Source organism: Enhydra lutris, unplaced genomic scaffold (genome assembly GCF_002288905.1).
Source record: "Enhydra lutris kenyoni isolate GAN:26980312 unplaced genomic scaffold, ASM228890v2 scaffoldscaffold5, whole genome shotgun sequence".
Lineage (NCBI taxonomy): Eukaryota > Metazoa > Chordata > Mammalia > Carnivora > Mustelidae > Enhydra > Enhydra lutris.
This window is the reverse complement of record NW_019154089.1, coordinates 7,077,606-7,091,685: the sequence shown is the minus strand read 5'-3', so window position 1 is coordinate 7,091,685 and position 14,080 is coordinate 7,077,606. Positions and strand designations below refer to the sequence as shown.

The 14,080-nt window shown below is 41.0% G+C and overlaps 1 protein-coding gene across 1 annotated transcript in view; it reads right to left on the bottom strand.

Moving 5' to 3' along the window:
- Positions 1-14,080, bottom strand: part of LOC111141174 (follistatin like 4) — a 401,642-nt gene that overhangs the window by 34,211 nt on the left and 353,351 nt on the right. The window lies entirely within an intron of this gene.

Here is a 14,080-nt window from a genome sequence, read left to right as displayed (position 1 = left end):
GGAAGAGTTCCAGGGTGTGGCAGAAGAGTCTAGTTTCAGCTCAGGCCACTGGCATGGAGGATGTAAATAGGGCTCTAGCTAAGGCATATCTAGAGGGCTTCTTAGAACAGGGACGGCGATATCCCTTCTCTGACTATTTTGTTCAAAGTGGAAAGGAATAATAACTTATCTAGGCAAATTCCCTACACCGTCAGTTTGGAAGAGACAAGAATGGGGTTCAAGTAGAATAGGTAGTAGTGTTTTGGTCAGGAGGGTGTTATTCAAGGGCACAGAGCTAGAACTGGGGGGTTGAGGAGCACTGGACAGGTGGGGAGTTGGAGAAGGTGGTAGAGCATTCTGAGTTCTACAGTGTGGGTGGCCATGACCTGGAAGTTAGTCAACTTGGGCTCTTGCTAGATCACCATTTTTTTTTTTTTATACAAGACTGCCTAACACACATAAAGTAGATCTAAAGAAGATGAGGGAAGAATCAATAGAGAAGCAGAAGTGAATGAATCAGTCAAAAAAGAATGGAACTGACAGATAAATCTAAGGCTGGCTGTATGTATGTATGTGTGTGTATATCTATCTATCTATCTATCTATCTATCTATCTATCTATGTCTATATATCAATAAGAGACTAATCTCTGGAAAGACTGATCAATTAAAACAGAACACAGGGAATTAAAAAATATGAAAATACTATATTTAATTATAGGTAATAAATATGAAAATCCTAATGAAATGGATCACTTAAAAGGAAATCGTAATGATAAAAACTCTCAACAAAGTGGGTCTAGGAGAAACATACCACAACATAATAAAGGCCATATATAACAAACCCGTAGCAAACATCACACTCAATGGTGAAAAGTTGCAAGCTTTTCCTCTAAGGTCAGTAACAAGACAAGAACGCCCACTCTTGCCACTTTTATGCAACACAGTACTGGAAGTTCTAGCCACAGCAATTAGGCAAGAAAAAGAAATACAATGCAGCCAAATTGGAAAGAAAGAAGTAAAACTGTCACTATTTACAGATGACATGATACTATATATGGAAAACTCTAGACTGCACCAAAAACCTACTAGAACTGATAAATGTTTGCAGTAAACTCAAAGCACGCAAAATCAACAAATAAATTGGTTCAATTTCCATATACTAATAAGCTATTAGAAAGAGAAATTAAGAAAATAATCCCACTTACGATTGCATCAAAAAAGAATAAAATACCTAGGAATAAACTTAACTAAGGAGGTGAAAGACTTGTACTCTGAAAACTCTAAGCATCTCATGAAAGAAACTGAAGGAGACACAAATAAATGGAAAGATTCTGTGCTCATAGACTGGGAGAATTAATAGTTAAAATACCCATACTACTGTAAGCAATCTACAGATTCACTGCAATGCCCAACAAAATGCCAAAGGCATTTTTTGCATAATTAGAACAAAGAATCCTAAAATCTGTATGGACCACAAAAGACATAGACAAAGCCATCTTGGGAAAGAAGAAGAAAACTGAAGGTTTCACACTCCCTGATTTAAAACTATACTATAAAACTATATTAACCAAAATAGTCTGGTACTGGCACAAGAAAGGACACACAAATCAATGGGATAAAACAGAGAGCCCAGGAAAAAACTCACATATATAATGGTCAATATATCTATGACAAAGAAAGCAAGAGTATACAGTGGGGGGAAAGAGAGTCTCCTCTATACTGTTGGGAAAACTGGACAGCTACATGCAAAAATTAAATTAAAATTGGTTTAAAGACTCAAATGTAAGACCTAAAACCAAAAAACTCCTAGGAGAAAACATAGGTGGTAAGCTCTCTGACATCAGGCTTAGTGATCTGTTTTTGGACCCATCTCTTCAGACAACAGCAGCAAAAGCCAATATAAATGGGACTACATCAAACTAGAAAGCTTTTGCACAGCAAAGGAAATGATCAACAAATGAAAAGGCAACTTACTGAATGGGAGAATGTATTTGCAAATCTTACGTCTGCTAAGGAGTTAGTATCCAAAGTAAGTTTAAAGCACCTACACAACTTAACACAAAAATGCACAAATAACCCAATGAAGAAATGGACAGAGGACTTGAATAGACATTCTTACAAAGACAACATAGAGATCCAACAGGGATATGAAAAGGTTCTCTTCATCACTCATCATCAGGGAAAGGCAAAACAGAACCACAATGAGATCTCACTTCACACCTGTCAGATTGGCTAATATCAAAAAGACAATAACAAGCACAGATGAGACTGTAGAAGAAAGAGAACCCTTGTGAACTGTTGGCATGAATATCCATTGATGCAGCCACTGTGAAGAAGAGTGTGGGGGTTCATCAAAAAGTTGAAAGTTACTGTATGATCTAGCAATTTCACTTCTGGGCATTTATCTGAAGAAAACAAAAACCCCAATCTGAAGACATAAATGCATACTGATGTTCATTACAGCATTAATTACAAGAGCCAGCATATGAAGCAATCTAAGTAGAATGGAATCATGGAGGAATGGATAAAGATGATACACACACACACACACACACACACACAGTAAAATATTACTCAGCCATAAAAAAGAATGAAATATTACCATTTGTGACATCATTGCAGAACCTAAAGGGTATTATACTAAATAAAGTAAGAGTGAAATCTGACAAAGACACATATTGTATGATTTCACTCATACATGGAATCTAAAAAAACAAAACAAATGAACAAAGCAAAAACAGATTCATAGATACAGGAAAAACACTGCTGGTTACCAGAGGGTGGAGGGGTTGTGGTGTGGGCAGAAGAGGGGATGGGGATGAAGAGGTAGAAACTTTCTTTTATAAAACAAGTCAATGGGATGAAATTTATAGCATAGGGAATATAATCAATAATATTGTAACAACCGTGCCTAGTGACAGATGGTAACGATTTATCATTGGCATCATTTAATAATGTACAAAAATGCTGAATTATTATGATGCACACCTGAAACTAATAGGATACTGTATGTTGATAATACTTCAACAAGAAGAAAAAGGAAACTTAAAAGTATGGAGAAGAATTAATCAGGAAGAGAATATTTGAAAAATTTTCAAGTGCTACTTACAGTTATGCAAGGTGAATGAGTCCTAGAGATCTTCTGCATATCATGAGTCCTATAGTTAAAAATACTGTACTGTACATTAAAAAAATCTATTAAGAGTGGGAGATCTCATGTGACATGTTTTTATCACAAACAAAAACAAAACAAAGGAACACAAGGAAACTTTTGGAGGTGATAGATGTATTACCTGTATTTTGGCGATGTATCAGGGGTATGTCCCATGTATATGAGTCCCAGTATACAAACTGTATGCATTAAGTATGGTTTTTCTTTTTGTAAATCAATTACACCCCAATAAAGCTGTTAAAAATAGTGCTCCTAGGAGGGGCAGGAGCAAGACAGCAGAGGAATAGCAGACCTAAATTTCATCTGGTGCCAGGAATTCAGCTAGATAGTTTTCAAACCATTCTGAACACCTACGAACTCAACAGGAGATCGAACAAAATAGCATCAGCGATTCTATGAACAGAAAAGCGACCACTTTCTGGAAGTTAAGACATGTGGAAAAGTGAATCTGAGTTGATATACAGGAAGATAGACTGTGGGGGAAAGGTCTGGCTCCTGGCAAGTGATAGAGCTGAGAAGGACGGGGTCAGAACTTGTAGAAGTTTGCTCCACTGACGGACATTGCTCCAGAGGCTAAGGGGGGGTGGCGCCCATGCAGGGACAGTGTGGTCTCAGGACCTGTGGGGTCACAGAAAGGCCAGGGGTGTCTGAGTGTGGCAGAGCCCCCAGGTATCAGAGTTCGGAAACGGGATGCAGAGACAGAGCTGAAGAGTGAGCTCTTAGCTCAGCATTGCCATAAACCATGATCCACAGCATAGCTGGACCCCTGCTTGAAGAGCAGGGACCCAACAGGCAGATCTGGGGAGACTCGCCCCTTCTTCCTCCAGTAGGAGTGGTGTGGGAGTGCTGCAGGAATCGGCTGGGTTTGGAGACTCCAAATGGGTCCATGCCCCAGATATAGAAATGCACGGTCACAGGCTGGGTGAGCTCAGAGTGTGGCTGGAGACCAGGGAGACAGGAGGGATTGACTGCTTTTCTCTGAGGGCACACTGAGGAGTGGGGCCTCAAGCTCTCGGCTCCTCTGGGTTGGAGATTGGGAGGCCACCATCTTCATACCCGTCCTCCAAAGCTCTACGGAAAGCGCTCAGGGAACAAAAGCTCCCAAGACCAAAACTGCGCAGGTTACTTAGCCTGGCCCCTGGCAAGGGTGGTGCAATTTTGCCTTGGACAAAGACGTTTGAGAACCACTGCAACAGGCTCCTCCCTGAGACAAGATCAGCAAGAACATCCAGCCAAGACCAAGTTCACTGATCAAAGAGAACTGTAAAACTCCAGAGCTATGGGAATACAGCACATAGAATTTATGGCTTTCCCCCATGATTCTTTAGTCTTTGAAAGTTAATTTTTAAAATTTTTACTTTTTCTTTTTCTATTGTTCTTCATTCCTATTTTAACCAACATCTTATGAATTCCTTTTTTAAAATCTTTTTTTAATTTTCATTTTTACAGTCATAGTCCATCCCTTTGTTGTATTTAACCTTATTTTATATATATATAAGTTTTTCTTTCTTTGAAATTTTGGGATACAGTTTCTAACAGACCAAAGTACAGCCAAAATCTAGTATGTGGCTCTGTTCTATTCCCCAGCCTGATCATATTCTTTTTTCTTTTTTTTTTTTCCCTTTCTTCTCACCCTGGTTCCCGGTCTCTTTTGATTTGTTTAGTATGTATTTTTCTGTGGTTGTTGTAAACCTTTTAGAATTTTGTTCTCTCATTCATCTATTCTTCTCTGGACAAAATGACAAAATGGAAAAACTCACCTCCATAAAAAGAAAAAGAGGCAGTACCAATGGCCAGGGACCAAATCAATATGGACATTAGTAAGATGTTGGAACCAGAGTTCAGAATGATGATAAAGCTACTAGCTGGGCATGAAAAAAAGCATAGAAGATATTAGAGAATCCCTTTCTGGAGAAATAAAAGAACTAAAGTCTAATCAAGTCGAAATCAAAAAGGCAATTAATGAGGTGCAATAAAAAATGGAGGCTCTTACTGCTAGGATAAATGAGACAGAAGAGAAAATTAGTGGTATAGAAGACCAAATGATGGAGAATAAAGAAGCTGAGGAAAAGAGAGATAAGCAACTACTGGACCACAAAGGGAGAATGTGAAAGATAAGTGATACCATGAGACAAAACAATATTAGAATAATTGGGATTCCAGAAAAAGAAGAAAGAGAGAGAGGAAGAAGGTATATTGGAACAAATTATAGCAGAGAATTTCCCTAATTTGGGGAATGAAACAGGTATTAAAATCCAGGAGGCAAAGAGAACACCCCTCAAAAATCAATAAAAATAGGTCAATACCCTGTCATCAAATAGTAAAACTTACAAGTCTCAGAGACAAAGGGAAAATCCTGAAAGCAGATCGGGACACGAAGTCTGTAATCTACAATGGTATAAATATTAGATTGGCAGCAGACCTATCAACAGAGACCTGGCAGGCCAGAAAAGACTGGTATAATATATTCAGAGCACTAAATGAGCAAACGATGCAGCCAAGAATATTATATCCAGCTAGGTTGTAATTGAAAATAGAAGGAGAGAGAAAAAGCTTCCAGGACAAACAAAAACTAAAAGAACCTGCAAACACCAAATCAGCCCTACGGGAAATATTGAAAGGGGTCCTCTAAGCAAAGAGAGAGCCTACAAGTAACATAGACTAGAAAGGAACAGAGACAACATACAGTAACAGTCACCTTACAGGCAATATAATGACACTAAATTCTTATCTTTCAAGAGTTACCCTGAATGTAAATGGGCTAAATGCCCCAATCAAAAGACCCAGGATATCAGAATGGATAAAAAACCAAAACCTATCAATATGCTGTCTATAAGAAACTCATTTTAGACCCAAAGACACCTCCAGATCTAAAGTGAAGGGGTGGAAAACCATTTACTATACTAATGGACATCAAAAGAAAGCTGGGGTGGCAATCTTTATATCAGGAAAATTAGATTTTCAACCAAAGACCATAATAAGAGATGGGGAAGGACACTATATCATACTCAAAGGGTCTGTCCAACAAGAAGATCTAACAATTTTAAATATCTATGCCCCTAACATGGGAGCAGCCAACTATATAAACCAATTAATAACAAAATCAAAGGAACACATAGACAATAATACATAATAGTAGGGGACTTTAATACCCCTCTCAGTGAAATGGACAAGTCATCTAAGCAAAAGATCAACAAGGCAATAAAGGCTTTTAAATGACACACTGGACCAGATGGACATCACAGATGTATTCCGAACATTCCATTTCAAATCAACAGAACATTCTTCTCTAGTGCACCTGGAACATTCTCTAGAATAGATCACATCCTGGTTCATAAATCAGGTCTCAACTGATACCAAAAGACTGGGATAATTCCCTGCATATTCTCAGACCAAATCACAAAAGGAGTTAGAAGTAGAACTCAATCACAAGAGGAAAGTTGGAAACAACTCAAATACATGGAGGCTAATGAGCATCCTACTAAAGAATGAGTGGGTCAACCAGGAAATTAAAGGAGAATTTTTAAAAATTCATGGAAACAAATGAAAATGAAAACACAACTGTTCAAAACCTTTGGGATGTAGCAAAGGTGATTCTAGGAGGAAAGAATATAGCAATACAAGTCTTAAGAAACAAGAAAGGTCTCAAGTACACAACCCAACCTTATACCTAAAGCAGCTGCAGAAAGAACAGCAAAGAAACCCTAAATCCAGCAGGAGAACAGCAATAATAAATATCAGAGCAGAAATCAATGAAATAGAAACCAAAAAAACATTAGAACAAATCAATGAAACTAGGAGATGGGTCTTTGACAAAATTACTAAGATTGGTAAACCCCTGGCCAGACTTATCAAAAAGAAAAGAGAAAGGACCCAAATATATAAAATCATGATGAAAGAGGAGAGATCACATCCAACAGCAAAGAAATACTATTATAAGAACATATTATGAGAAAACAATACACCAGCAAATTAGAATATCTGGAAGAAATGGATGCATTCCTAGAGACATAAAAACTACCAAAACTGAACCAGGAAAAAATAGAAAGCCTGAACAGACCCATAACCAGTAAGGAGATTGAAGCAGTCATCCAAAATCTCCCAACAAACAAGAGCCCAGGGCCAGACAGCTTCCCAGGGGAATTCTATAGAACACTTAGAGAAGAATTAATATCTGTTCTCCTGAAACTGTTCCAAAAAATAGAAATGGAAGGAAAACTCCCAAACTCATTTTAGGAGGCCAGTATTCCCTTGATCCCCAAACCAGACAAAGACCCCACAAAAAGGAGAATTACAGACCAATATCCCTGATGAATATGGATGCAAAAATTCTCCCCAAAATACTAGCCAATAGGATTCAACAGTACATTAAAGGGATTATTCACCATGACCAAGTAGGATTTATTCCTAGGCTACAAGGTTGGTTCGACATCCACAAATCAATCAATGTGACACAATACATTAATAAAAGAAAGCACAGGAACCATATGACACTCTTAATAGATGCAGAAAAAGCATTTGACAATGTACAGCATCCTTTCTTTTTTTTATCATTTTTTAAAATTTATTTTCAGCATAACAGTATTCATTGTTTTTGTACCACACCCAGTGCTCCATGCAATCCGTGCCCTAATACCCACCACCTGGTTCCCTCAACCTCCCACTCCCACCTCTTCAAACCCTTCAGATTGTTTTTCAGAGTCCATAGTCTCTCATTGTTCACCTCTCCTTCCAATTTCCCCCAACTCCCTTCTCCTAACTCCCCATGTCCTCCATGCTATGTTATGCTCCACAAATAAGTGAAACCATATGATAATTGACTCTCTCTGCTTGACTTATTTACAGCATCCTTTCTTGATCAAAACTCTTCACAGTGTAGGCATAGAGGGTACACATATCACTCAATGTCATCAAAGCCATCTATGAAAAACCCACAGCAAATATCATTCTCAATGGGGGAAAAACTGAGAGCTTTTCCACTAAGGTCAGGAACACGGCAGGGATGTCCACTATCATCACATCTGTTCAACATAGTTCTAGATGTGCTAGCCTCAGCAATCAGACAACAAAAAGAAATAAAAGCAAGTGAATCAGCAATGAAGTTAAACTCTTACCCTTTCCAGATGATATGATACTTTATGTGGAAAACCCAAAAGACTCCACCCCAACACTGCTAGAAATCATACAGGAATTCTGTAAAGTGTCAGGATGTAAAATCAGTGCCCAGAAAGTAGTTGCATTTCTATACACCAACACTAAGTTGGAAGAAAGAGTAATTAAGGACTCAGTCCCATTTACAACTGTACCCAAAACCATAAGACACCTAGGAATAAATCTAACCAAAGATGCAAAGAATCTGTACTCAGAAAACTATAGAATACTCATGAAAGAAATTAAGGAAGACACAAAGAAATGGAAAAATGTGCTGTGCTCATGGATTGGAAGAACAAATACTATGAAAATATCTATACTACCTAGAGCAATCTATATGTTTAATGCAATCCCTATCAAAATACCATCAACTTCTTTCACAGAGCTGGAACAAATAATCCTAAAATCTGTATGGAACCAGAAAAGACCCTGAATAGCTAGAGGAATATTGAAGAAGAAAGCAAAAGCTGGTGGCATTCCAATTCCAGACTTCAAGCTCTGTTACAAAGCTGTCATCATCAAGACAGTATGGTACTGGCACAAAAACAGACACATAGATCAGTGGAACAGAATAGAGAGCCCATAAATAGACCCTCAACTGTGGTCAACTAATCTTCAACAAATCAGGAAAGAATGTCCAATGGAAAAAAGACAGTCTCTTCAACAAATGGTGTTGGGAAAATTGGACAACTACATGATGAAGAATGAAACTGGACCATTTCCTTATACCACACACAAAAATAGACTCAAATGGATTAAAGACCTCAATGTGAGACAGGAACCCATCAAAATCCTAGAGGAGAACACAGGCAGCAACCTTTTCAATGTCAACCACAGCAACTTCTTCCTAGAAACATCGCCAAAGGCAGGGGAAGCAAGGGCAAAAATGAACTGTTGGGACCTCATCAAGATCATAAGCTTTTGCACAGCAAAGGAAACAGTCAACAAAACCAAAAGACAACTGACAGAATGGGAGAAGGTATTTGCAAATGACATATCAGATAAAGGGTTAGTATCCAAAATCTATAAAGAACTTATCAAACTCAACCCTCAAAGAACAAAGAATCCGACCAAGCAATGGGCAGAGGACATGAACAGACATTTCTGCAAAGAAGACATTCAGATGGCCAACAGACACATGAAAAAGTATTCCACATCCCTTGGCATCAGGGAAATACAAATCAAAACCACAATGAGATACCACCTCACACCAGTCAGAATGGCTAAAATGAACAACTCAGGAAATGACAGGCGTTGACAAGGATGCAGAGAAAGGGGAACCCTCCTACACTATTGGTGGGAGTGCAACCTGGTACAGCCACTCTGGAAAACAGTATGGGGGTTCCTCAAAAAGTTGAAAATAGAGCTACCCTATGACCCAGGAAATCACTACCAATTATTTACCCCAAAGCTACAAATATAGTGATCTGAAGGGGCAGGTGCACCCGAATGTTTATAGCAGCAATGTCCATAATAACCAAACTATGGAAAGAGCCCAGATGTCCATCAAAAGATGAATGGATAAAGAAGAGGTGGTATGTATATGTATGTATGTATGTACACACACACACACACACACACACACACACGAATATTATGCAGCCATAAATACCCCTGAAATCTTGCCATTTGCAATGATGTGGATGGAACTAGAGGGTATTATGCTAAGCACAATAAGTGAATCAGAGAAAGACAATTATCGTATGATCTCACTGATACAAGGAATAAGAGAAATAAGACAGAGGAGCATAGGGGAAGGAAGGGAAAAATGAAATAAGATGAAACCAGAGAGGGTGACAATCCATAAGAGATTCTTAATCTCAGGAAACAAACTGAGGGTTGCTGGAGTGGAGGGGGTGGGGAGGGATAGGGTGGCTGGGTGATGGACATTGGGAGGGTATGTGCTATGGTGAGCACTGTGAATTGTGTAAGACTGATGCTTCACAGACTTGTACCCCTGGAACAAATAATAATTATATGTTAATAAAAAATTGCTACTAACCCATAGGCACCCTGAGTAGTTTCATAGGAGGGTATTTTGTACATTTAAGGAATCGATAATTCCTAGAGCACAAGACAGAGAAGATGTTGCAAAGTTTATAACCTGGGCACCACAACCTGTCAAAGAGAGCACAAAAAAGAGGACTACAGACGTAATTCACTTTGACTGGATATACCAAAATCCCAAGTGACGTATCAGTAAATCAAGACTAGCCTGGTGTTAAAAGAGCACACCGTGACCAAGCATAATATGTTTCAATGGCTATCAGGAAATCTGTAATTAATCACCTCCAAAATCCAAAGCAGTCAAAAAAGAAAAATCATTTGATTCTCTTGCTAGACACTGAAAGGGTTTTTGAAAAAAATTCAGAATCAATTTCTTAGAGGAAAAAACCTCAATAAAATAGGAACAGAATGATATTTGTTTCCAACAGTGAGGAATATTTCCATAAAAAGAAGAAATAGCACCATTCTTTATGGAATTGTGAAACATTAAGTCAGAAAAAAAAGTAAAAAAGAAAGAAGGCAATATCAGACTCTCAACACGATTCAAGGTGTGATTGTCGATTGAAGGCAAGAAATGAGAAGTATTAAAAGGATGTAGAAAAATGATATTTTACCTTGATATGCTCCAGATAATGAACTCCAAAGTAGTAAGTTTCAATAAGTGAGTGCAGAGAGGGGTCCCAGCACCAAAACCTAGAAAACTAATAGCTTACTTCCTGGCAGCAATCAAACAGAAATCACTCTGGACCTAAATGAACAAACTCTAAAATCTCACTAAGGACATAAAAAAAAGACTTCAATAATTGGAGAGTCATGTTCTGGGAATGGAAGATTTACTGCAGTTAAGAAAAGAGATAGTCCAAATTAAGCCATACATTTAATCTAATTGCAATGAAAATTAGTTGGTGGGGGCTTGACAACACAATTCTAAAAGTACCCAGAAGAAAAAAATGTGCCAGGACACCTGAGGAAATTTTGAAAAGCGAGGTGATGATGGGCACTGTTTCCTACCAGATATTACAAAATATGACAGTAGCAAATGTTGCAAAGCAGGGGTGGGGGAGGCTAGGGCCGGGGAGGGCTGAAAGAATCCCCCAACTCTGAGTCAGGCACTACACTAATGGCGTGGATTGGTTTTAGCAAGCTCTGTCAATTCATTATGTGCAGCCAACATTTATTAAATACCACCCAAGTGCCAGGCATTATGGGCAGAGCAGGGAATACAAGCAGAACAGCCCTGATCCCCGTGGAGCTCACTGTCCGGGGACGGTGGTTCAACAGTGAACTCCAGGTGCGATAAGCATTATTACTAGAGGGGGGCTGTTGGTGCAAGGGGACAGGGGTGGGGGAAGAATTGCCAGAAGAGAGCAGGATCCACTCTCCACCTCACAAGATAAGTGCTGAGCTACTTTATACTTAAACTTTTTCTGTTGAACTGGGGAATCTAAACCCGTGGTTTGTGGACTGACCTCTTCAGTGAGATGGCCAGTGGTCAGCACCAGCCTTGAAGACTGTCCTTTGCCTCAACCCTGACCTTTGATAGAATCTGTGGACCCATGAAGTTTTCAAACTAGACTGTGTTTCTGCATCCCCTCGGGGGCTTGTTAAAACGGCACTGGTGCCCACTCCACAATGTCTGATCCCGGAGGTCTGGGCTGGGGCTGGAGGATCTGCTTCCAGTTATCAGCCTCTGGGTGAGCCCCGGACTCAGTTCTGACTTGCAGTCACTCGAAGACCAATTCAGGGCTAACTTGGAACTGAAATGTTCAGCCCTATTCCAGAACGAAATGAAACTGGACTGAAAGTCAAGGGTGTGGAATGAGTCATTCACTTAAAAATATAGGTTTACGGACAAAGACACTTCCCCCAGGTGGGGGTGCTCACAGTGAGAGGCCCCTCTGCTAGCTGTTAGGTTTCCATGAGCCACTGTCCTCCTGGGGGCTGAGATTACTCCTCCTCTGACTTCCGTCCCTCGATCTGCCAGATGAGGGGGTCTCGTCTATAGAGGGGGTCTCAGATCTGTTCCATCTGCCAGGGCCCCCTCTTCCCCATCTTGCCCTGATTCCACAAATGGGGATTGTGAGGACACTTTCCCTCATGTCCTCGATTCAGCGTCACATCAGTCTTCATAATATGCCTATGCCTCTGGGGTGTACCTTATCCCCCAGACCTTCGGTTGTCACCTTCTGGAACTCATGTTCAACCATGAGCAAAATGTCCAATATCCTCAAATTCTTGTATGAACTTTTTTTCGCCTTCTTACCCAAATGGAAGCCTGGAGACACTGCTTCTCCTGCAGCCTCTTCAGGTGGTGGGGCTCTCTCCCTCACCTCCCCGTGGAGTGGACTGCGAGGCGGGGCAGGTGCCCTTCTCCTCCCACCCACTCTAGGACGTTCCCTGTACTTCCCTCCTCCTCCTGCACCCCTTTCCCTCTTCCTAATGAGCATTCTCATCAGCCTATAGGAAACTTTTAATTTCCATCTTAAACTCCCAAACTTCTCTTTCCCCCAAATTCTCTCCCCAGTGCTGCCCCGTTTTCCTCCTTGGAAGCACCCTGAAGAGTTGCTCATATTTGGGGGCTCGAATTTCTCTCCCCCGTTGCCTCCTGGGTCAGTTCCAGGCGGAGGTTCCCCACTGCCCCATGGAAATGACTCTTCTCCAGCGATTCCCACATCCCACCCTATGCCAAACCTGACTCAATGCCCAGTTCTCTGACCCCATCCTCCCTGAGCTGTCTGCAGCACTGGGCACAGCTGACCACTCCTCCTTGGTCCAACTTGTCCCTTTGACTTCATACTTGGAAGCCCAACTGGCTTCACAGCACCTGGCATTTACTATGTCTGCATGAGCTTCTGAACTTTCTTCCCCGAATCTGCTCATCTATCCCCCTCTTATCTCAAAAAATGGTCATTCTGTCCTCTGGGAGTTCAGGCCAAGAGCCTTCTGAAGAATTGGTGACTCTCCCACCAAGTTGAAAGAAATGTCAACTTTTCAGTAAGGCCTTCTTCTTGCCATCCCTTCTACCATTTCTATCTTGTATCTGACTTTCCTTGTTCCTTTGTTTTTTAATTTTCCTCCTTCATACTTCTCACCCTTAGACGTGCTCCGTGAGGACGGAGGTTTCGGTCTGCTTGCTGCTGGGTTTCCAGAGCATGGCCTGGGAGTGGCCTGCAGGAGAAACTCAGTATGTGTCTGGTCAAAGCAGGTTACACGGACCCCTGACGGAAGAGGTGGGCAGGAAAGGACGGGAGAGAATTCTCAGCCGAGGGAATTGTCAGCACAAATTCATTGGCTGGAGTATTTGGGGATAGGTGGGGGCCAAGACACAGGCTGGCAGGAATGAGCCTGCATGTATGTGACTGTGAACATGGGACTGTGGGCTGGAGGGGCCACGAGGCTGGTGCCCCCCCCTGCTGTGGACCCGTGGCTCAGGCTTCCTATCCTGTCTGTCCTGAGAAACTGGCATGGGGGAGACCACGGGGGCCCAGCCAGGCCAGCAGCAATCGAAGGGATGTTGCACCCAGTCCTGGCCCTCCTGGGTCTTCCTGGCTTCAGGCCCTGCACAAAGGGAGCCTGTGACATGGAAGGCAACCCACGAGGCACCAAGGAGCTCCACTGAGAAGCCCGTCATGCCCGGACCTGACCACCTGCTAACTGGGAGACTGGCCCGACAAGGTTTAAAAAACAAAAACCAAAAAACACAAAAACAACCAAAGCATTATCCCTTCAGTGCGGTGGGATTGCACTTAGTGCCCTGAGAACCCAGGTGT